The following is a 22629-nucleotide window of genomic DNA, read 5'->3' as shown; positions in this document are numbered from 1 at the left end:
CTAGCTGCAGCATTTTGAATTAACTGAAGGCTTTTCAGGGAACTTTTAGGACAACCTGATAATAATGAATTACAATAGTCCAGCCTAGAGGAAATAAATGCATGAATTAGCTTTTCAGCATCAGTCTGAGACAAGACCTTTCTAATTTTAGAGATATTGCGCAAATGCAAAAAAGCAGTCCTACATATTTGCTTAATATGCGCATTGAAGGACATATCCTGATCAAAAATGACTCCAGGATTTCTCACAGTATTACTGGAGGTCAGGGTAATGCCATCCAGAGTAAGGATCTGGTTAGACACCATGTTTCTAAGATTTGTGGGGCCAAGTACAATAACATAGTTTTATCTGAATTTAAAAGCGGGAAATTAGAGGTCATCCATGTCTTTATGTCTGTAAGACATTCCTGCAGTTTAACTAATTGGTGTGTGGCCTCTGGCTTCATGGATAGATAAAGCTGGGTATCACCTGCATAACAATGAAAATTTAAGCAATGCTTTCTAATAATACTGCCTAAGGGAAGCATGTATAAAGTGAATAAAATTGGTCCTAGCACAGAACCTTGTGGAACTCCATAATTAACCTTAGTCTGTGAAGACGACTCCCCATTTACACGAACAAATTGTAATCTATTCGATAAATATGATTCAAACCACTGCAGTGCAGTGCCTTTAATACCTATGGCATGCTCTAATCTCTGTAATGAAGTTTTATGGTCAACAGTATCAAAAGCAGCACTGAGGTCTAACAGGACAAGCACAGAGATGAGTCCACTGTCTGAGGCCATAAGAAGATCATTTGTAACTTTCACTAATGCTGTTTCTGTACAATGATGAATTCTGAAACCTGACTGAAACTCTTCAAATAGACCATTCCTCTGCAGATGATCAGTTAGCTGTTTTACAACTACCCTTTCAAGAATTTTTGAGAGAAAAGGAAGGTTGGAGATTGGCCTATAATTAGCTAAGATAGCTGGGTCAAGTGATGGCTTTTTAAGTAATGGTTTAATTACTGCCACCTTAAAAGCCTGTGGTACATAGCCAACTAATAAAGATAGATTGATCATATTTAAGATCGAAGCATTAATTAATGGTAGGGCTTCCTTGAGCAGCCTGGTAGGAATGGGGTCTAATAGACATGTTGAAGGTTTGGAGGAAGTGACTAATGAAAGTAACTCAGACAGAACAATCGGAGAGTCTAATCAAATACCAGCATTACTGAAAGCAGCCTAACATAAAGATATGTCTTTGGGATGGTTATGAATATTTTTTTCTCTAATAGTTAAAATTTTATTTGCAAAGAAAGTCATGAAGTCATTACTAGTTAAAGTTAAAGGAATACTCGGCTCAGTAGAGGCCTGACTCTTTGTCAGCCTGGCTACAGTGCTGAAAAGAAACCTGGGGTTGTTCTTATTTTCTTCAATTAGTGATAAATAGTAAGATGTCCTAGCTTTACAGAGGGCTTTTTTTTTTATAGAGCAACAGACTCTTTTTCCAGGCTAAATGAAGATCTTCTAAATTAGTGAGACACCATTTCCTCTCCAGCTTACGGGTTATCTGCTTTAAGCTGCGATTTTGTGGGTTATACCACGGAGTCAGGCACTTCTGATTTAAGGCTCTCTTTTTCAGAGGAGCTACAGCATCCAAAGTTGTGCTCAATGAGGATGTAAAGCTATTGACAAGATAATCTATCTCACTCACAGAGTTTAGGTAGCTACTCTGCACTATGTTGGTATATGGCATTGGAGAACATAACAAAGAAGGAATCATATCCTTAAACCTAGTTACAGCGCTTTCTGAAAGACTTCTACTGTAATGAAACTTATTCCCCACTGCTGGGTAGTCCATCAAAGTAAATGTAAATGTTATTAAGAAATGATCAGACAAAAAAGCATTTTCAGGGAATACTGTTAAGTCTTCAATTTCCATACCATAAGTCAGAACAAGATCTAAAGTGTGGCTAAAGTGGTGGGTGGGCTCATTTACATTTTGAGCGAAGCCAACCGAGTCTAATAATAGATTAAATGCAGTGTTGAGGCTGTCATTCTCAGCATCTATGTGGATGTTAAAATCACCCACTATAATTATCTTATCTGAGCTAAGCACTAAGTCAGACAAAAGGTCTTAAAAATCACAAAGAAACTCACAGTAACGACCAGGAGGACAATAGATAACAACAAATAAAACTGTTTTTGAGACTTTCAATTTGGATGGACAAGACTAAGAGTCAAGCTTTCAAATGAATTAAAGCTCTGTCTGGGTCTTTGATTAATTAATAAGCTGGAATGGAAGATTGCTGCTAATCCTCCTCCTTGACCCGTGCTTCGAGCATTCTGACAGTTAGTGTGACTCGGGGGTGTTGACTCATTTAAACTAACATATTTATCCTGCTGTAACCAGGTTTCTGTAAGGCGGAATAAATCAATATGTTGATCAATTATTATATCATTTACCAACAGGGACTTAGAAGAGAGAGTGTTGTGTGTTGGGAGGTGTGGCTGGATATTTTGGTGTTCTTTTCTTTTCTTTGCTCTTCAGGTGGCATGGAAACTGATTTGTCTGTGGAGAAGGTGCTGGCTGAAGAGTCCTCACCCTCATCAACATCATGTGTAGCACCTGTGACTGGTGCTCACATGCAACCTTAAAGACTTTCAGCTGAAGCAGATAATTGGATGGCGTTCTGCATTTAAGTCATGTGTGATTCAAGCAGAACTGCCAGGAACTCGACCTTGTGATGTTCATTTGTGAGACACTGAGGACCGCTCCTGGGTTTGACACATTGAGCCTGTGAAGCAGGGAAGGGTGAGGACACATGCTGTCAGCACACATTAAAGGTGATTAAGTGTTTGACTAATTGTTGATAGCAACTTGGTGTTTTGTTACACAGTATACTTGAATTGTGATGAGAATTGTGCAGCTTGCTTCTCACTGCTGTGGCGTGCGGATAAGTGATCCTCCACCTGTTGTGAGAAGCTGCTCATTTGCATAAAGTTAAAAAGATATAGACCTGAATGTGTTGCTGATGGCGTGTGTCTTTTGAAAGATATTGTTGTAACTGCTGACTTACCTCACCTCTTCTTTGCTTCACAGAGAGTCAGTTTGTTGTGTCCACCTGGGGAGTGTTTGGCGGTGGTAGTGGGTCCAGGAGTGCCGGGCTTAGAGCCTTACGGGCGCTGGAGAGCGTGCCAACAGTCACTCCACCAGAAAGACGCTGTTTAGTTTGTACACATTGTTATGCACCAAAGAGGGTAAAAAATAAATTGTTTTGTTTTGGAACCACTTTCTGGTTATTTTTAGCGCTGGGTTCTGTCAGACGCAGGTCCGCTCCTCAACTCGCGTCGACACATAACAGAGAGACCTAATATTTAATAAACCACATTTAACTGTTTTAGTCTGTGGTGCAGTTGAAGGTGCTACATTATTTTTTCTTTTTGAATATTTATGCTTAAGTAGATTTTTACTGGTTATTGGTGGTCTGGGAGCAGGCACCGTCTCTACGGGGATGGGGTATTGGGGGGATGGCAGGGGGAGAGAAGCTGCAGAGAGGTGTGTAAGACTACAACTCTGCTTCCTGGTCCCAACCCTGGATAGTCACGATTTGGAGGGTTTAATAAAATTGGCCAGATTTCTAGAGATGAGAGCTGCTCAATCCAAAGTGGGATGGATGCCGTCTCTCCTAACAAGACCAGGTTTTCCCCAGAAGCTTTGCCAATTATCTATGAAGCCCAACTCATTTTTTGGACACCACTCAGACAGCCAGCAATTCAAGGAGAACATGCGGCTAAACATGTCACTCCCGGTCCGATTGGGGAGGGGCCCAGAGAAAACTACAGAGTCCGACATTGTTTAATGTTCAAATATTAGTCCTATCAACGTTCTGATTTGGTGCCGTTCATTCTTGACCCAAAATACATAAGCATACCATACGGCAAATGTCAGTTGTCCCCATTCGCACGCACACAGATGTTTTTTTTTTTGTTTTTTTTTTTGCATTCTGCTGCAAGCAGGTGCTTTTAATTTTTGCACACGGACAAACAGACAGTGGTAGAAGACATCAAAACCAATACTCCTTTTACTCATGGTAACGACAACATGACACTTAACTAAACTAAGCCAACTGAACTACAAAACAATAAATAAATAACACTAACAACACTATTGAACTAACATGAACCACAATAACAACATTTAAAACCCCAAAATCTCAAGCTCCCATGGTGCATTGCAGGACAATGTCCTTTGTTTACTGGTTAGCTAAAATTGCTCATTTCTCAAAAAAAATATTAGTCCCATCAACTTTCCATTTTTGCAGCGTTCATCCTTGACCCAAAATACATAATCAGACCAAACAGCTAATGTCAGCTCTCCCCAGTTTGTGCGTGCTCGTAGTCATACAGACACATGCACACACACATAGGCCACTTGGCTATTTTAATATAGATTGTGCGGTTTTCATTTTTTATGTTTGTTTGTTTGTTTGTTTTCTGTATGGACCACAATGGAAATAGGTATTTTTACTTAATTGTATTATCCATGTATTTTTTGATGCACATGTAATTGTGCTAAATAAGTTTAGTCAATCAATCTTAAGGAGAAGATCAGGGGGCATCCTCACCAGATGGCTGAACAACCTCACCTGAATCCTTTTGATGCGATGACGCAGTTGTTCTACTCCCCAAGTCCATCCCAGATATTTGACTGTCTCACTCTATCACTGAGTGTAAGCCAAGCTACCCAACGGAGGAATCTCATTTCCTTTGTGATCTTGTTGTTCCTGTCACTATGTGGAGGTCCGTAGGTGAGGAGACGAGTGTAAATCTACTCCCTACTTCATGTAAGCAGGATGCTTCAGGGAGTGACAATGCTTGACATCAAAGATCTGCTCACTTGCTATGATTTGACAAGAGACAACTGACAAACTGTCGCTCTGGCTGACTTTGAAATCACACAAAAAGGCAGTTTTGTCACAGTATCTCGTGACTTCATTCATTCATACTTCATCATTTCAAATACAACAATTCATACTCAAACTACGAGCATTTTTTCCCCATTTGTCGTGTCTGTGTTTGTCTCACATTGTCTGCTTCCACTGAGGTGCTTTTCTTTCACCGGCGGCTGGTTTTCAGTGGAAGACTCAGTGTAGCAGGAGACGAGCTCTGAGTAAGATGGCGATGATTCACTCATAATGTAAGCAAGCGAGCATCAAAGAGATTAGATAAATAAGTGCAGCATCAAGAACCATGCTACCGCCGGATGAATGCAGTAATGTTATATATCAAGGAGGAACACGCCGTTCCATTAGCACTGCAGGAGTAGCGGCAAAGCAAGGTCCACATCTGTACGATTGACAGGAAATCAGTGAGTTCATCATATGGAGCTCTTAAGGCTTTTAGCACCATGTCCATGGCAACTGTCTTTGAGGCTGCATCACATGGATTAGTCCGTGTCTTCACAAACAGCCAGCAGACAAAATGATGTCTAATTAAAACAACATAGAAATAAATCAGCACCTCACTGATGCTTCCTCTGGTTAAAAAAAAAGTCTTCAAAGGCTGGAAAGGGTTTGGACGTGGCCTGGAATACAAAGCAATACATTTTGAGGCAGATCAGCAAAAAGAAGAGGCAGAAAAACGATGGGATTTTAATACCGCAAATTTCAAATCTGACCTTTGGCCTTGATACAGTAAGAACATCTTTACCAGCATTACTTGTATCCATATGCGCACCTGATCTGGGGTTGTTCCCTGAGGCTTCTAACATATGGTTCAACATTTACCATGTCCTGAACCTGTGTTTGACCTTTGACCCTTACAAAGGAAACCATTAAGTGCCAAGGTCATGACATGTCGTAAAGACAAAAATTACAATCCCAAATCAGAAAAAGATGGAATGGTGTGGAAAATTTAAGCAATGCATCATGGTGGCTTAGTGGTTAGCACTGTTGCCTCACAGAAAGGTTATGGGATCGATTCCCACCTGTGGCCTTTCTGTGAGGAGTTTGCATGTTCTCCCTGTGTTTGTGTGGGGTTTCTCCGTGTGCTCTAGTTGCCTTCCACATCTAAAGACATGCAGGTTAGGTGGAGTGGAAACTTTATAATTACCTTCTTAAATAAAGGTTAAAATAAAATGTATGCACACACACACACACACACACACACACACACACACACACACACACACACACACACACACACACACACACACACACACACACACACACACACACACACACACCAGTTTTGTTGTTGTTGTTGCATTTTCCAAACCTTCCCAGTTTTGTCCGATTTAAGGTTTTCCCACCGCAAGCAGTTATTACAACTTGTGTGTTCCTTGTAAAGACAATGACGAAAGGCCCAGTCCCACTGGTGAGAGGATTAATTGTGCATTAATTGAGTATACAAATTACCGGCGTTCGTTGTCGTTCGCTACAAATTTAGCCAAAAATGACAAATGTCCCAGTATGAATTACGGATATATTAATAATGTATAGCGAATATATGATGCATGTATTGAAGAAACGGATCTGACGTATTGTGATTATCACGGCAGTATTACGGATGTATTGTTAATGCATCACACACGTGTTGCGTGTGTGCGGCATCTGCATTGCGGTCATAAAAGAAGCCCACTCGGGCCTGTCGGCATCACTATTCACACCAACACCACAGCCTCCGGAGCAGTTGCTGGACTCGGACAAGTTGATTGATATTGTAATGATCATAGAGTTGATGTTCATGTTGTCATGCAAGGGTTAACTGTCCATGAGTATGGGGAGCAAGAGGGGAGAAGCCGCTCTGGGTTGTGAGACAGTGTTTTTTTTTTCCAAAATGAGAGAGTTCAGGGTGAGTTGGGGCTGTAACAGCAACTCTTCCTTTTGTTGGTGTTAAATAAATGTTCTGAAAGAGAAACGAGGTCCACGGCTGACTTCTCTGCAGCTGGGGATTTACAGTATGTTGTTGGATGGCAGCAGCTATTATGTCTTTGGGGATCCATAACTACATCTGTACATCTCCACAGCTGGACTGGCACTGACTGGCAGATTTGTCGATTTCTGCCACATATAGTACTTTGGGTTTACATGATGTGTTTGTTATGCATTCGCAGATTGTCCGCAAATCAGATGGAAAGCAGACGTAATACAAACGCTTTATCCGTGGCCAATCTGTATGCATTTGCCACAACTTACTTTAGTCCGTGATCTGGACATGATAGACATGCTATATATCCGTTTTACACACTGTCCCAGTCCGCTGCCAAGCTGCAGATCCCTATCAGTTGCTGATATCAGCGGATAACGGCGGATATACAGCGCATAGCTTCAGTATGTATTGAGTATGTGTGGCGGATGTCAACCAAAATCTTGTGCAGTTCAAAAATCCTGGCAAAGGAAAAACATGTCTCTGCAGATAATTGCGGACGTGTGCGGATGTCAGCCGACTCATACAAGCATGTTTCATGGATATTGCGGATGTTTTGTGAATGAGCCAGTTTTGTGCGCAATCCATACGCAATTCTTCCTAAACACCAGTGGGACCGGGCCCTTAACTTGAATGTGTTACTACGGGTGTCGGTATTGGATTTCACTTGATCAAGTAAGCCAGAAGTTCCCAACCTGGGTTTTTCACATTTTCTGTGTGCTTGAACGCAGTACAATTCTCCCCTTCTTGATTACTTTTCCGTCTCTGACTGTACTGTTTGCTGACGGTGGTTATAGAGTAGGTGTAGCGATTGTAGGTTTGCAGAAAGGTGTAAAAAAATGAATTTTTCTTAAATAAATTGCATTTTTCTAATCACATTGTAAAGTGTGGGTCAGTCCCACCTGTCACAAGGCGATCACAAACATTCATGTTTTTGTTGATGATTCCCACACACACCCACAGACTGCACCACAGCTGATTTTTACTTAAGGGTTAAAACCAAGAGGCCTACGCCAGCATGACCGTTCATAACTGTCAACCGTTCATAACTGTTCATAACAAAATTGCGGGACACATTTCTCAAGTTTTGGCAACAGAGTAACTCAAGCCTGATGATTATTCCTGGTTTTTCCAAGTAAATTAATGAAAGAGGAATGAAAAGTGTCAGGATATACATTTTGGTATGTATGTAAATATATAGACAGGGACCATTTTTGTAATTTTGTCTTTGTACACCATCTCTATGGTTTCAACAGCACTTTTGCATCTGAAGCAGAAGCTCAAAGGACTTTACAATGATGCCAACACAATCCCTGCATGAAAACAGTCACTGGCTGATCCAACGGCTTCCCCAATTCCTCTTAACCTTAACAAACTACGGGACGAATGGCCCTCGGGGCGTGTCAACCCAGCTTCCGCCTCCGCTTTGAGAGGTGAGTCTAAACTGGCTTCTCCTTCATCCTCTTCGGGACCAACCTGGGAAGACAACTCTGAATCTCCACTGGAGCCTGCCATTGGCTCAACCAGATCATAAACCATACTACCTGGTCAGGAACCTGCACAGAATCAAGTGCATTATTAGGCTGAGACAATTGTATGAACAAATCCCAAGTCCCAATCCCCAGCCAACACTCTAAGCCTGGATACCACCTCATACTCAGAATCAGAGGACCGGTCCTCTCCATCTGTAGCTACCTTCCCAGGACCCTTCCAAGATTGCATCACTCGAGTGACTACTCCTTGTGAGCACTCCTCCTCCCTATCATCTGCTGGCAGTCTCACAAGGTAACCAATCGGTAGCAAGTGATTTTGATGGACCGTCTTCTCTATCCCCAAACCTCTCTCCGGTTTGATCTTATACACCCGTAAGTTGGGTAACTTTTCCACAATCCGGTATGGCCACAGTTTCCATTTACCCTTTAACTTATGCTGTCCTGTAACTCCAAAGTTCATCAATAATACCTGATCACCTTCATCCAAAACTTGCTCTCAGACACACTGATCATAGACTCTTTTATTACGCTGATGGGTCTGGTCGGCTGCCTCAGCAGCAAACTTGTACACGTTCTCAAGATCACGCTTTAAATGACTGATGTACTGCTGAAATGACAGATTTTTAGCTTTCATCTGACACACCAAAACAGATGTCAATAGGCAAATGGGCTTCCCTACCAAACATTAACAAGTACGGCGAGTAACTAGTTGCTTCGTTTTGGGTGCAGTTGTAAGCATGCACTAATTGACTGATCTTTTGACTCCATTTCCTCTGATACCTAGGTGCCAAGGTTCCCAACATTGATATCAATGTATGATTGAATTTCTCAGGTTCCGGATCTCCCTGCGGATGGTACGGACAGGTTCGAGACTTATAGACCCTAAGCATTCTCAGCAGGTCCTTGATCAACTTACTCTCAAAATCCCTCCCTTGATCTGAATGAATTCATGCAGGGAGGCCATAATGCACAAAATGCCTCTCACACATGATTTTTGCCATGGAAGCTGGCGTCTGAATCTTCGTGGGAAACGCTTGCGCATACCGAGTAAAATGTTAGCAAAACCTTCAAGTTCAAGGGACAGGAAATCAATACAGACAAGATCTAATGGGCCTTGACTGGTAATCTGATTCAAAGTAGCCGCTCGTTGAGGAAGAGATGAGATGATCATTTATTGTCATTACACTTAGAAGTGCAACGAAATTATCTTCACACCCAATTACCTCAGACAAAATACAGCAATTAATCCACATTTATTACTAGCTGAACGTAATAATGGCACACATCAGAAATAAAAAGCAACACATATACATTTGATATCATTTATGTGAGCTAAACTTGAAATAGTCCGTCGTCTGAATTGAAGCAGAGTGGGTGGATGCAGTGCTGCAGCAGAGTCCTGCACAGCCAGCCAAGCTTGGGGGAAGGGGAGTGGAGTGGGGGGCGCTGCAGCTATGTGTCGTGCAGCCTCCCAGAGTGGCAGAGCAGAGGCCGGGGGGTAGGGACAGAAACACAAGGGGGTGGTAGGGGGAAAGCATGCGTCATGTGTACTAATGAGTTTGTATCAGTCTTTGTCCATGTGTGCATAAAGTCTGGAGTTGCCTTGACAACAGCAGGCTGTAGGAGAGGGCAGATAAGAGGGGAGCCGAATGCTTCACCAAGGCTGTTGAAATCCTTCTCTAGGAAAAACAAGCGGGGCGTTTTGCCCTTCGGTAGCTGATAATGCTGTCATGTTTTGTGTTAGGCAGAGAGACACAGAAATTCCATTTGTGGCTCCTCTGACCGTCAAAATCCAATTCATGAATATTTCCTGGTCTTCAACATCTTCTTTGCAAGGCAGATATTTGCTCCGAGATGTTTTCCAACTTGCATTTGAGTTCAAAAGTTAACGCAGTGTGAGATTGTACCACCTTGCCCACCTCATTAATCATGACGGACAGATGTGGGGTTGTGGTTCTGGTAGCAGCCGTTTTGCCAATTTTCTGGTAGGTCAGGGCAGTGCATAAACCAATCAGCCCCAGCCCTCCTACCATAAAAGCAAATAAGAATAAATCTTCAACATCTTCCATGGAGAGTGGTGCCAAGCACCCAACATGTCACTTCTCACAGGCGTCGAGAACATAGCCCGCAGGATAGGTTCCATCTGGGCACGTAGGGTCCCACAGTCCTGATTTCCTTGTTGAAAAAATGGTGTCAATAGCGTTGAGAGACAAACTGATCAATTCCATGGTTATTCCAAATATAGTTTGAAGAATTCACAGTCTGGTGAAGTTGTGACTTTTGAAAGCTGGAGCAGAGATAGGAGGAGGAGAAAGGAGATGTGACCACCCTCGCCGAAGTCCCAACACTTCGGGCCTTAAGAGTAACACATCGACCACAATTTCTCACATATTGGTCCACATCTGCTCACATCTTAGGCCAATAAAATCTGTCTTGAATGAGCTGTGTATTTTTATCCACCCCCAAATGTCCAGACTCATCATGCAAAGATTTCAGAACCATAGAGACATATTCCTGGGGGAGTACCAACTGACACATTTCAGCTTCAGCGGATCTTCAGATTTTCCAATACAACATATTGTCACCAATACCAATACCATCACCAATACCACCAATACCATTACCTGCCTCCCTATTCAACAACATACCATTACTATTATCCCCATTAATAGTAATGGTATGTAACAGTCACCCACCAAGGGACTGTTTGACAGGGGCTATGGTTGGATCCTTATCATGAGCCTGCCAAAACTCCGTAGGGCTGCGTTGGATCAGGCAACCTGAATTGAGGTGAACTGGGTAGGCAAAACACTCTTGGACCGCCTCGGGTGAAAACTCCAAGCAGTCTGCCATAAGAATAGCATCTTGGGCTGCCCCCGTAAGGTGAATCTGCTTGCATAATGCTTTAACAATTTCCCATGGCCATTCCCCCTCATCATGGCTAAGAGGATTACGAGTTAATGCATCAGCATCAGTATTATTAGCCCCAGGTCTATATTGCAAAGTAAAATTATAGGTGGCAAGAGCTGAAAGCCAATGATGCCCAGTTGCATTCAGCTTAGCAGTAGTCAGGACGTACGTAAGGGGGTTATTGTCCATTCTAACAGTGAACTCAGCTCCAGACAGATAGTCATGAAATTCCACTACTGCCCATTTAAGAACCAAAAACTCCAAATGATGCACAGGATAGTTCCTTTCTGATGCACTAAGCTTCTGGCTAGCAAAGGCTACCGGTCCTATACCTTCAGGGTGTTCTTGATTGAGAACAGCCCCCAACTCACAAAGACTAGCAACAATGTGAAGAATGTACAGCTTTGCCGGATCTGCAAATGCCAATACAGGTGCACTAGTCAGACAGTGAATAACAGTCTGGAAAGCTTTCATACACGATTGATCCCACAATCCCCAAAAGGCTCAGGGGCTTTATAATAAGTCTTCACCACCAAGGGAACATCCCTCGTCTTCCGCTGAGTGGGCGGATATCCCTTGTACAAACTGGTTAAGGGTTGAACCAAAATAAAATAGTTCTTTATGAACCAATGATAATACCCACAGAACCCCAGAAAAGACTGCAAGGAGGTCAGGTCAGTGGGCTGCATCCACAGAATCACCGCTTCCACCTTAGCTGGGTCTGTGGCTATACCTTGTGCTGACACAATATGTCCAAGATGAGTCACTTTGGAATGGCAGAACTGACACTTATCCAAGGACAATTTCAGTCCGGCTTCTTCCAAACGAGTCAAAACCTTAAGCAACCTTCTATCATGTTCCTCCAAGGTAGCACCAAACACAATCAAATCGTCCAAATACACTATCACTTCCAGCATGTGCATATCCCAGACAGCCTTCTCCATCAGCCTTTGGAATGTTGCCGGGGCCCCTGTTATACCCTGCAGCATATGCTCAAACTGGTACAATCCCAAAGGGCATATGAAAGCTGTCTTCTCCTTGTCCTCCTCTGCCATAGGGATCTGATGATAACCAGTATAGACACTGGGGCTGGAACACTAGCGACAGTGGACCTAGGTGTGACGGCAGCTACCGTGAGTTCCCTCACTTGGTTTCTAAGAGTCTGTATCTCTGCCTGCAAGCCTCGCACCTCTGGGTCTGCTGTAACTATAGCATTCCTAGCAGACACCCCACTGCCAGGTTGCAATCGATGATGAGCCGCCTCATGCTGCTCTTCACACCGAATTTCATTCAACAAATGCAGAAAAGTAGAAGGATTATTCCTACGCTCTCACAGCCTGAGATTAACCAACATCATATCGGCATGAGTGGCACCCTTAATAAACTGATCCAGATGTGCATTGTCTGCTGCTGTTACCTGCAAACCAGCTTTCTGTACCATCCTATTAAGAGCTTGCTCTAGACACCTCAAAATTTCAGAGAGTTTCTCACTCAGATGTTGACACAGTGATTAGAATGCAGTTTCGGGAGTACCAAATGTATTCTCAAGTATATTTAAATATACTTATATATATATATATATATATATCCAGAGCAGTAGTAACTGGACTACTGGACTAATAAACCGAACAGCATACAACATCTTGAAAGCGGGACTCTTCACACTTTCCATTATCCTCATTCTCTTCTCCTGTTCTGGACGATCACATTCCTCAATTATTAGCCTGGCTTGTTCAATCCAGATTTCCAACGGCTCATCCACCGCTGGGGTAGGTAAAATTCCAGAGAATGTTCGCAGTCGCTGGTACAGGCTACTCTCACTACGTCTGGGCAGATTAGTCAGCTGCAAAATATCCCCAACTGCTCTTATAATAGCTTCGGGCGTAGAAGCTGATAATGGAGAAGGGGTATTAGGGTTTGACTTTACACTACCTTCACCAACAAGAGGATGCAATTCGTACTCCCCTTCTGTAGGTCCAATAATTTGTCATGGCTGGTCGAACCCTTCGGGCAGACGTCTATTGGAAAAACCTTCGGCCTGACCTTCTCCCGACACTCACAAGCACCACTAGGCTTTGGGCCTGTGCATCATACATCCTCCCTCGTACCTGAACTCACCCAAATGCTTTCACAGATTGCAGGGTTTCTTCAGGCGATGCATGAATACGATGAACGTTGCTGCTACAGCAAACCTTGGCACAGAACACACAAACACTGTGTGGATGGTAAAAAATACAGCCACGACCAGCGCATGGTTGTCGTCTTGGAATCTGCCGTATTTCTCCACCCTTCTCGGTGACATCTCTGCCGCTCCAAGCACACCGGCACCGCCATCCACTCTGAATGTGTCCGTCTCCATGCTCGAAGTTGTCGGGCTCTCCTGTCTGGCTGTCCGGCATTCTTACCCACTCTCAGCTGCGGTAACTCAGCGTCTCCTCCGTGTGTTTGCCCACCAACAGTGTGGCGACTACTGCCGAGTTCGTGTCCGGGGTAAGCGTTCTCTATGCAGTGTCGAAACTGCTCTCAGTTCACTCAGTCTCCTGAGCGAGAGAGTGAAAGAGTTCTCTCCTCAACGGAGCCTCCCCCACCAAAGTGCCTCCCCACCTCTTCCGCATCCAGGCTCTTCAGTCGGTGCCAAACACCGAAACCCTGCCTCACTCATACACTCCACCAATCACTCCGAGCAACACGCCCTCAAACCAAACAATCAAAACCCACCAGCTGGTACACGTGCAATTCATTTCCCAGTGACTCTCTTGATCCCAATTTTTCAATCAGATATTATTACCAATAGCAAGAAACACAATTAACCCGGTGCAAACTCAGACATTAATGCAAACATACAATTTACATCAAACAGGAAAAGATACACACATTTCTTTCCTTCATAACTCTGATTTTCCACTGGGCTACTCTTACATTAAGAAGAGCAGGTAGCTGAGTGGAAAAGGAGTTGGCCTGCTAATATGTAGACTGGGGTTCGAATTCCATTCACGCAGCCTGTCTGTGTTAATCTGCATGGTCTCACTCCACTCTGCTGTAAATGGATACCTGTTTTAGCTTGAGAAGTAACAGACTGGCGCCTCATCCAGGGGAAGTTCAACTCTCATCTGCTTCACGCTATGGAATCCAGAGAGAGAAGCACATGTACCAGCGGGCCTCACCCATACACACTGATGCCAGCGTGCTGCCAAGCAAGGTGCTCAACTGAACATGAAGAGCAATTTGGGGATTGAAGTCTTTACCTCAGGGACATGTGTGATTTTGGGTCTAATGGGGATTTGAACACAACATCTTGTCTCTAGTCAACCATTTAATTTATTTCAATTTATTTCATTTATATAGTGCCAAATCACAACAAAGCTGCCTCAAGGTGCTTCACACAAGTAAGGTCTAACCTTACCAGCCCCTACAACAAGCACACAGGCACCAGTTATAAGGAAAAACTCCTTCTGATGATTTGAGGAAGAAACATCAAGCAGACCAGACTCAAAGGGGTGACATACTGCTTCGGCCATTCGACAACCCCAGTTCCAATGAAGTTGGGACGTTGTGTAAAATGTAAATAAAAACAGAATACAATGATTTGCACATCCTCTTCAACCTATATTCAATTGGATACACCACAAAGACAAGATATCTAATGTTCAAACTGATAAACCTTATTGTTTTTGTGCAAATATTTGCTCATTTTGAAATGGATGCTTGCAACACGTTTCAAAAAACATGGGACAGTGGTATGTTTACCACTGTGTTACATTGCCAGCGTGATGAGCTTATTCAGGTCCTCTGGAAGATCGATGGCGATGAGCTGGTCCTGGATGTCGCTTCAGCCTCAAGGAGTGAATGCGCCACCTCGTGCCCCGGGGACGTGTGCTGAAACATCTGCTGGAGAGCTGTTGTGAAGGCTTGCAGAGAGGAACAGGAGGAGGACTTACTGCTTCATTCTGCTGTAGCCCACACCGCGGCCCGGCCAGACAGGTAAGTGATCATGTATGATATCTTCACCTTTTCAGACAGAAACATTGATGACATTAGTTTGTAATGTAACTCACACTGCGCAATGAAGGGCTTGATGTCACCAAATTCGCCGGAGAAACGTTCTGGGCGGGAAAGTTAGTTACAGATGACAGGTTCTGGTACAGAGGTCAGTGAGGTGGCCAGGAGAATTGGAGGCGAAGAACTGGTGATATTGATTGCCAGGTCCGGGCTGGCCTGCGAGTTGAGCTTCGATAGTAGTTGTCCCATCTGGGTGCTCACAGAAGACATGAAGGCGTCTTGACATTTGGCTAGCTTGCTAAAGCCGGTGCACCTTAAATAACATAACAGTGAACCTTAAATACACCCAGGTGATGAGGTGCAAATTACAAACAGGTGTGTGTGGAAAGCAAGAGAACAAGGGAGTGGCCAGACCATCAAGCAGCAAGAGAAAGACAAGAGAATTAGAGACAGAGAAAACCCAAGCAGGAAAAATCCCAGCAAGAGAATAAACACATAAAGAAGACAAATGAACAAAAATTAACAGAATGGTCCAGAAAATATAACAGACTGATATGATATAATTCCACCATATCAGTGAGAGACTCCATAACCCCTAGACCGCATCCATCTAAGGTCTAGGGGCATTTTCTGGATTTATCCATACTTTCAGTAATTCTGGTTTTAAGGGGGCTTTTTTAAGTACGTATAATTGTCATGTGTTGGATATCAGAATGTTCAGAATAATCTCAGATTTGAGAAGATTTGAAACATTTTTGTTCTGACCACTGTATAGACAAATGATTTGGCTCTAAAACTGAAAAACATGGAATACATTTTTAGAAAATTCTTCACATCTTTATGAACTGTTTAGGTGCTATGAATGGTTTCATCCAAGTCTTTGGCTCACAAATGTAGTGTAATAGATGAAGAAAATTGTAGATTAGTGCATAATGTGCAAAATAAAGACATATAATTTCTTTTTTTGAGGACAGTGCTGTCCGTCAGTCTGCATTTATCAGGTGTTACATGTATCATGCCCATGTGTTGCATATCAAAATGTTCAGAAGAATCTCAGCTTTCAGAATATCTGACACATATTTGAGCAGAACACTGTACATGAAAACAATTGGCTCTAAGCCTGAAAAATGTTTTCAGAAAATTCTTCAGATCTTTATTGAAATTACTGTTGATTTGGACAAATTGTTTTGGTGCTAGAAATAGGTTTGCAGATGTTGTTTGGTCACTAAAGTAGTGTAATATATGAAGTAAACTGTAGTTCAGTGTATAAGAATGTCAAAAATTAACTTAACTCTGATTTTAACCTTAAAAGGACAGTTTTGCCCCAGGAGAGAGAGAGAGAGAAAAAAAAACACATCAATTTGCAAAAGGTTAAATTTCCACAAAGACTAACAAGCAATTCAGGGACTATTGCTATTGATGTTACATGACAGAAGCACTCAGGCCAATGTGGACATTATAGTCTGAAATATAAAGTGTGACTGAACTCTCAGAGCCGCTGCATTCTTGTGCCATGTTTAGAAATATTCAGTAAAACATCATATTATAAATGGCCTGGAAGTCTTCAGAAAGATATACTGTATCAGGATGATATGTAGATATTTATGCAAAAAATTGGGCAATCCTGGAAAAAGTGTAGTTTTGTTTGTTGTTTTGAAGAATTCAAGTCAAAACCTTCACGCTTCTTTATCTTAACAGTGTTAAGATTATGTCATGATTCAGGCCAAATAGCTGAATTTGGTTTTATTGCACAACATGAAAAAGGTGTGAGCACTGATGCAGTACATTGTTTTGTGTTTTATATTTTATTAAGGTCATGTTGGAGGAATTTTTATTGTTTCAGAGTGAAAAGCTTTTTTGTCTTAAATAGAATAAGCTGTTATTTGTGATTGTCAAATTCATGTTATAGTATTTATTTCGGCAGTGGCTCCAGACATGTTGCTGGGTGCAGTATCATCCTGGCTGGTCAATAAATAATGACTGCACATCTTCTCCCCACCAAAAATCACAGCATTCTCAGAGTCATTCATGGAAGGCAAAGAGGTGATCAGTTCCCCAAAATAATGAGGCTGACATTAATAAGTCAGATATAATCAAAATGACAGTGCTGGTCAATACTCTGACTCATGCAAATTCCACATCACACTGTTTCATATCATGAATTATGTATGAAAATGTAATGCGTCAGCGGGACTGAAACACAGTGCACCTCATGATATAATCTGAGCCTCCCATTTCACCCCTGGGGCTGAATTTGACAACTCACCACCTGAGATTCTCTCTCTCTCTCTCTCTCTCTCTCTCTCTCTCTCTCTCTCTCTCTCTCTCTCTCTCTCTCTCTCTCTCTTTTAGGGCATGCAGGAAAAGCAGCTCCCCCCCCCCATCCAGAAAGAATTCACAGCATTTCACTTTTCCACATTTTTTATTTTACAGCCTTATCCAAAATGGATGAAATTACTATTTTCCCACAAAATTCTACACACAATAGAATGACATTTATGAAAAAGGGCTTTTTTTGTTTGTTTGTTTGTTTGTTTTTTTAGATTTTTGCTAATTTATTAAAAATAGAAAAAGTAAGAAATCACATGTCACAACTTTGTCGTGAAGCCCAGAATTGAGCTCAGTTGTATCCTGTTTCCACTGATCATCCTTGAGATGTTTCTAGAGCAGGGGTGGGCAATCATGTGCCATGAAGGACCGGGTCACTCCAGGTTTTTCTTGCTACCAATCACCTCAGCAGGTGATTTTATTAATGATCAGGTGTTTATGTTCAGGGGAGAAGCTCATCAGCAACCCATCTGCTGAGGTGATTGGTTGCAAGGAAAATCTGCAGTGTCTCAAACCTCGTTGCCCACCCCTATTCTAGAAGTTAATTGGAGTTCACCTGGGGTAAATTCAGTTGATTGGACATGATTTGAAAAGACACACACCTGCATATAAGATCCTGCAGTTGACAGTGCATGTCAGAGTACAAACCAAGCATGAAGTTAAAGGAATTGTCTGTAGACCTCCGAGACAGGATTGTCTTGAGGTACAAATCTGGGGAAGGGTACAGAAACATTTCTGCTGTTTTGAAGGTCCCAATGAGCACAGTGGCCTCCATTATCTGTAAATGGAAGATGTTCAGATCCAACAGGACTCTTCCTAGAGCTGGCTGCCCATCTAAACTGAGTGAGCAGGGGAGAAGTGCCTTAGTCAGGGAGGTGACCAAGAACCCAATGGTCACTCTGTCAGAGCTCCAGCATTCCTCTGTGGAGAGAGGAGACCCTTCCAGAAGGACAACCATCTCTGCAGCACTCCACCAATCAGGCCTGTATGATAGAGTGGCCAGATGGAAGCCACTAAACGCACATGGCAGCCCACCTGGAGTTTGCCAAAAGGCACCTGAAGGACTCTCAGACCATGAGGAACAAAATTCTCTGGTCTGATGAGACAAAGATTGAACTCTTTGGCATGAATGCCAGGCATAATGTTTGGAGGAAACTAGGCACCATCCTTACAGTGAAGCGTGGTGGTGGCAGCATCATGCTGTAGGGATGTTTTTCAGTGGCAGGAACTGGGAGACTAGTGAGGATTGAGGGAGGACAGAGACATCCTGGATGAAAACCTGCTCCAGAGTGCTCTTGATCTCAGACTGGGGTGAAAGTTCATCTTTCAGCAGGACAATGACCCTAAGCATACAGCCAAGATGTCAAAGGAGTGGCTTCAGGACAACTCTGTGAATGTCCTTGAGTGGCCCAAGCTGATCAAATCAAATCAAATCCAATCAATTTTATTTATATAGCGCCAAATCACAACAAACAGTTGCCCCAAGGCGCTTTATATTGTAAGGCAAAAGCCATACAATAATTACAGATAAACCCCAACGGTCAAAACGACCCCCTGTGAGCACGCACTTGGCGACAGTGGGAAGGAAAAACTCCCTTTTAACAGGAAGAAACCTCCAGCAGAACCAGGCTCAGGGAGGGGCAGTCTTCTGCTGGGACTGGTTGGGGCTGAGGGGAGAGAATCAGGAAAAAGACATGCTGTGGAAGAGAGCAGAGATCAATTACTAATGATTAAATGCAGAGTGGTGCATACAGTGCAAAAAGAAAAAGAAACACTCAGTGCATCATGGGAACCCCCCAGCAGTGTAAGTCTATAGCAGCATAACTAAGGGATGGTTCAGGGTCACCTGATCCAGCCCTAACTATAAGCTTTAGCAAAAAGGAAAGTTTTAAGCCTAATCTTAAAAGTAGAGAGGGTGTCTGTCTCCCTGATCCGAATTTGGAGCTGGTTCCACAGGAGAGAAGCCTGAAAGCTGAAGGCTCCGCCTCCCATTCTACTCTTAAAAACCCTAGGAACTACAAGTAAGCCTGCAGTCTGAGAGCGAAGTGCTCTATTGGGGTGATATGGTACTATGAGGTCCCTAAGATAAGATGGGATTTGATTATTCAAAACCTTATAAGTTAAGAAGAAGAATTTTAAATTCTATTCTAGAATTAACAGGAAGCCAATGAAGAGAGGCCAATATGGGTGAAATATGCTCTCTCCTTCTAGTCCCCGTCAGTACTCTAGCTGCAGCATTTTAAATTAACTGAAGGCTTTTCAGGGAACTTTTAGGACAACCTGATAATAATGAATTACAATAGTCTAGCCTAGAGGAAATAAATGCATGAATTAGTTTTTCAGCATCACTCTGAGACAAGACCTTTCTAATTTTAGAGATATTGCGCAAATGCAAAAAAGCAGTCCTACATATTTTTCTTAATATGCGCATTGAAGGACATATCCTGATCAAAAATGACTCCAGGATTTCTCACAGTATTACTGGAGGTCAGGGTAATGCCATCCAGAGTAAGGATCTGGTTAGACACCATGTTTCTAAGATTTGTGGGGCCAAGTACAATAACATAGTTTTATCTGAATTTAAAAGCGGGAAATTAGAGGTCATCCATGTCTTTATGTCTGTAAGACATTCCTGCAGTTTAACTAATTGGTGTGTGGCCTCTGGCTTCATGGATAGATAAAGCTGGGTATAACAACAAATAAAACTGGTTTTTGGGACTTCCAATTTGGATGGACAAGACTAAGAGTCAAGCTTTCAAATGAATTAAAGCTCTGTCTGTGTTTTTGATTAATTAATAAGCTGGAGTGGAAGATTGCTGCTAATCCTCCCCCTCGGCCCGTGCTACGAGCATTCGGGCAGTTAGTGTGACTCGGGGGTGCGACTCATTTAAACTAACATATTCATCCTGCTGTAACCAGGTTTCTGTAAGGCAGAATAAATCAATATGTTGACCAATTATTATATCATTTACTAACAGGGACTTAGAAGAGAGAGACCTAATATTTAATAAACCACAATTAACTGTTTTAGTCTGTGGTGCAGTTGAAGGTGCTATAATATTTTTTTTCTTTTTGAATTTTTATGCTTAAATAGATTTTTACTGGTTGTTGGTGGTCTGGGAGCAGGCACCGTCTCTAATGGGATGGGGTATTGGGGGGATGGCAGGGGGAGAGAAGCTGCAGAGAGGTGTGTAAGACTACAACTCTGCTTCCTGGTCCCAACCCTGGATAGTCACGGTTTGGAGGGTTTAATAAAATTGGCCAGATTTCTAGAAATGAGAGCTGCTCCATCCAAAGTGGGATGGATGCTGTCTCTCCTAACAAGACCAGGTTTTCCCCAGAAGCTTTGCCAGTTATCTATGAAGCCCACCTCATTTTTTTGGACACCACTCAGACAGCCAGCAATTCAAGGAGAACATGCGGCTAAACATGTCACTCCCGTTCCGATTGGGGAGGGGCCCAGAGAAAACTACAGAAAACTACAGAGTCCGACATTGTTTTTGCAAAGTTACACATGATTCAATGTTAATTTTAATGACCTCCGATTGGCGTAACCGGGTGTCATTACTGCCAACGTGAATTACAGTCTTACCAAATTTATGCTTAGCCTTAGCCAGCAGTTTCAAATTTCCTTCAATGTCGCCTGCTCTAGCCCCTGGAAGACAACTGACTATGGTTGCTGGTGTCGCTAACTTCACATTTCTCAAAACAGAGGCGCTAATAACCAGAGTTTGTTCCTCGGCGGGTGTGTCGCCGAGTGGGGAAAAATGGTTAGAAATGTGAACGGGTTGGTGGTGTACAGGGGGCTTCTGTTTAGGACTATGCTTCCTCCTCACAGTCACCCAGCCGGCCTGCTTTCCCGGCTGCTCAGGATCTGCTGGGGGACAGCTAATGGCGGCTAAGCTACCTTGGTCCGCACCAACTACAGGGGCCTGGCTAGCTGTAGGATTTTCCAAGGTGCAGAGCTGAGTCTCCAATTCGCCCAGCCTGGCCTCCAAAGCTACGAATAAGCTACAATTATTACAAGTACCATTACTGCTAGGCCGAGGAATAATTATGGCATCATATTCAAGAAGACGTGAGGCTGTAATTGCTGCCAAAGGTCCATCAACAAAGTATTGCGCAAAGTGTGTGAATTAGTTTTTTTTTAATAAATTTGCAAAAATAAAAAACAAAACTTTTTTCATGCTATCATTATGGGGTGTTGTGTGTAGAAATTTGAGAGAACAAAATTAATTATATCCATTTTGGAATAAGGCTTTAAGATAAAAAAAAATGTGGAAAAAGTGCAGCACTGTGGATACTTTCTAGATGCACTGTATATACAGGTGGATAACTGCAGGAGTGATGGACTTTGACACGAACATCTCCATTCCTGCATTCCTGGTCTGAAGCGAGCCACCCATTTGGGAGCATGGTTTGGAGCATCCGCTAATCTGTATTCTGTCTCCTCACCCCCCCCCCCCCCTTACATTTTTTTCCTACCCACTACCAGTCACCAGCCACTCTGTTAGTCTTTCCTTCCTCATTGTGTTGCAGCTGCACAGACTTACATGCACCCAGACACAGCCTGGTGCAAGCTCGTTAGGACCGAAGACCTGGAGTCATGTCAGCCGCCATGCTGCAGTACGCTGCCAAAATAGAGGCGAGGCAGAGGCCAGTGTTTCTGTTTCACATGCACATTGCTGCTGAATTGTGGAATTCTCTTGTGGAATCTGATTGAGATTGTGTTTGCACTGACAGAAAAATCCTTTCATTCTAACCTGACTGCCGCTCATGAATCTTTCATCGCCTCCACTAGCGTGTGAGAATTAATTAAAGCAGATCAGCCAAAGGCAGCATGAGTCTACCAGACGTGACCGTTCATTCACGACACAGGTGTAACGCAAAGAGAAAGAAAGAGTGGAGGGGGGTGGGGGGAGAGCTTTCTTTCTTATGAGTTACAATGGGCGCCGATGCGCACATTGGAGTTTCTTGTTCACG

Source organism: Thalassophryne amazonica, chromosome 4 (genome assembly GCF_902500255.1).
Source record: "Thalassophryne amazonica chromosome 4, fThaAma1.1, whole genome shotgun sequence".
Taxonomy (NCBI): Eukaryota; Metazoa; Chordata; class Actinopteri; order Batrachoidiformes; family Batrachoididae; genus Thalassophryne; species Thalassophryne amazonica.
Note: the sequence above shows the minus strand (reverse complement) of the source record.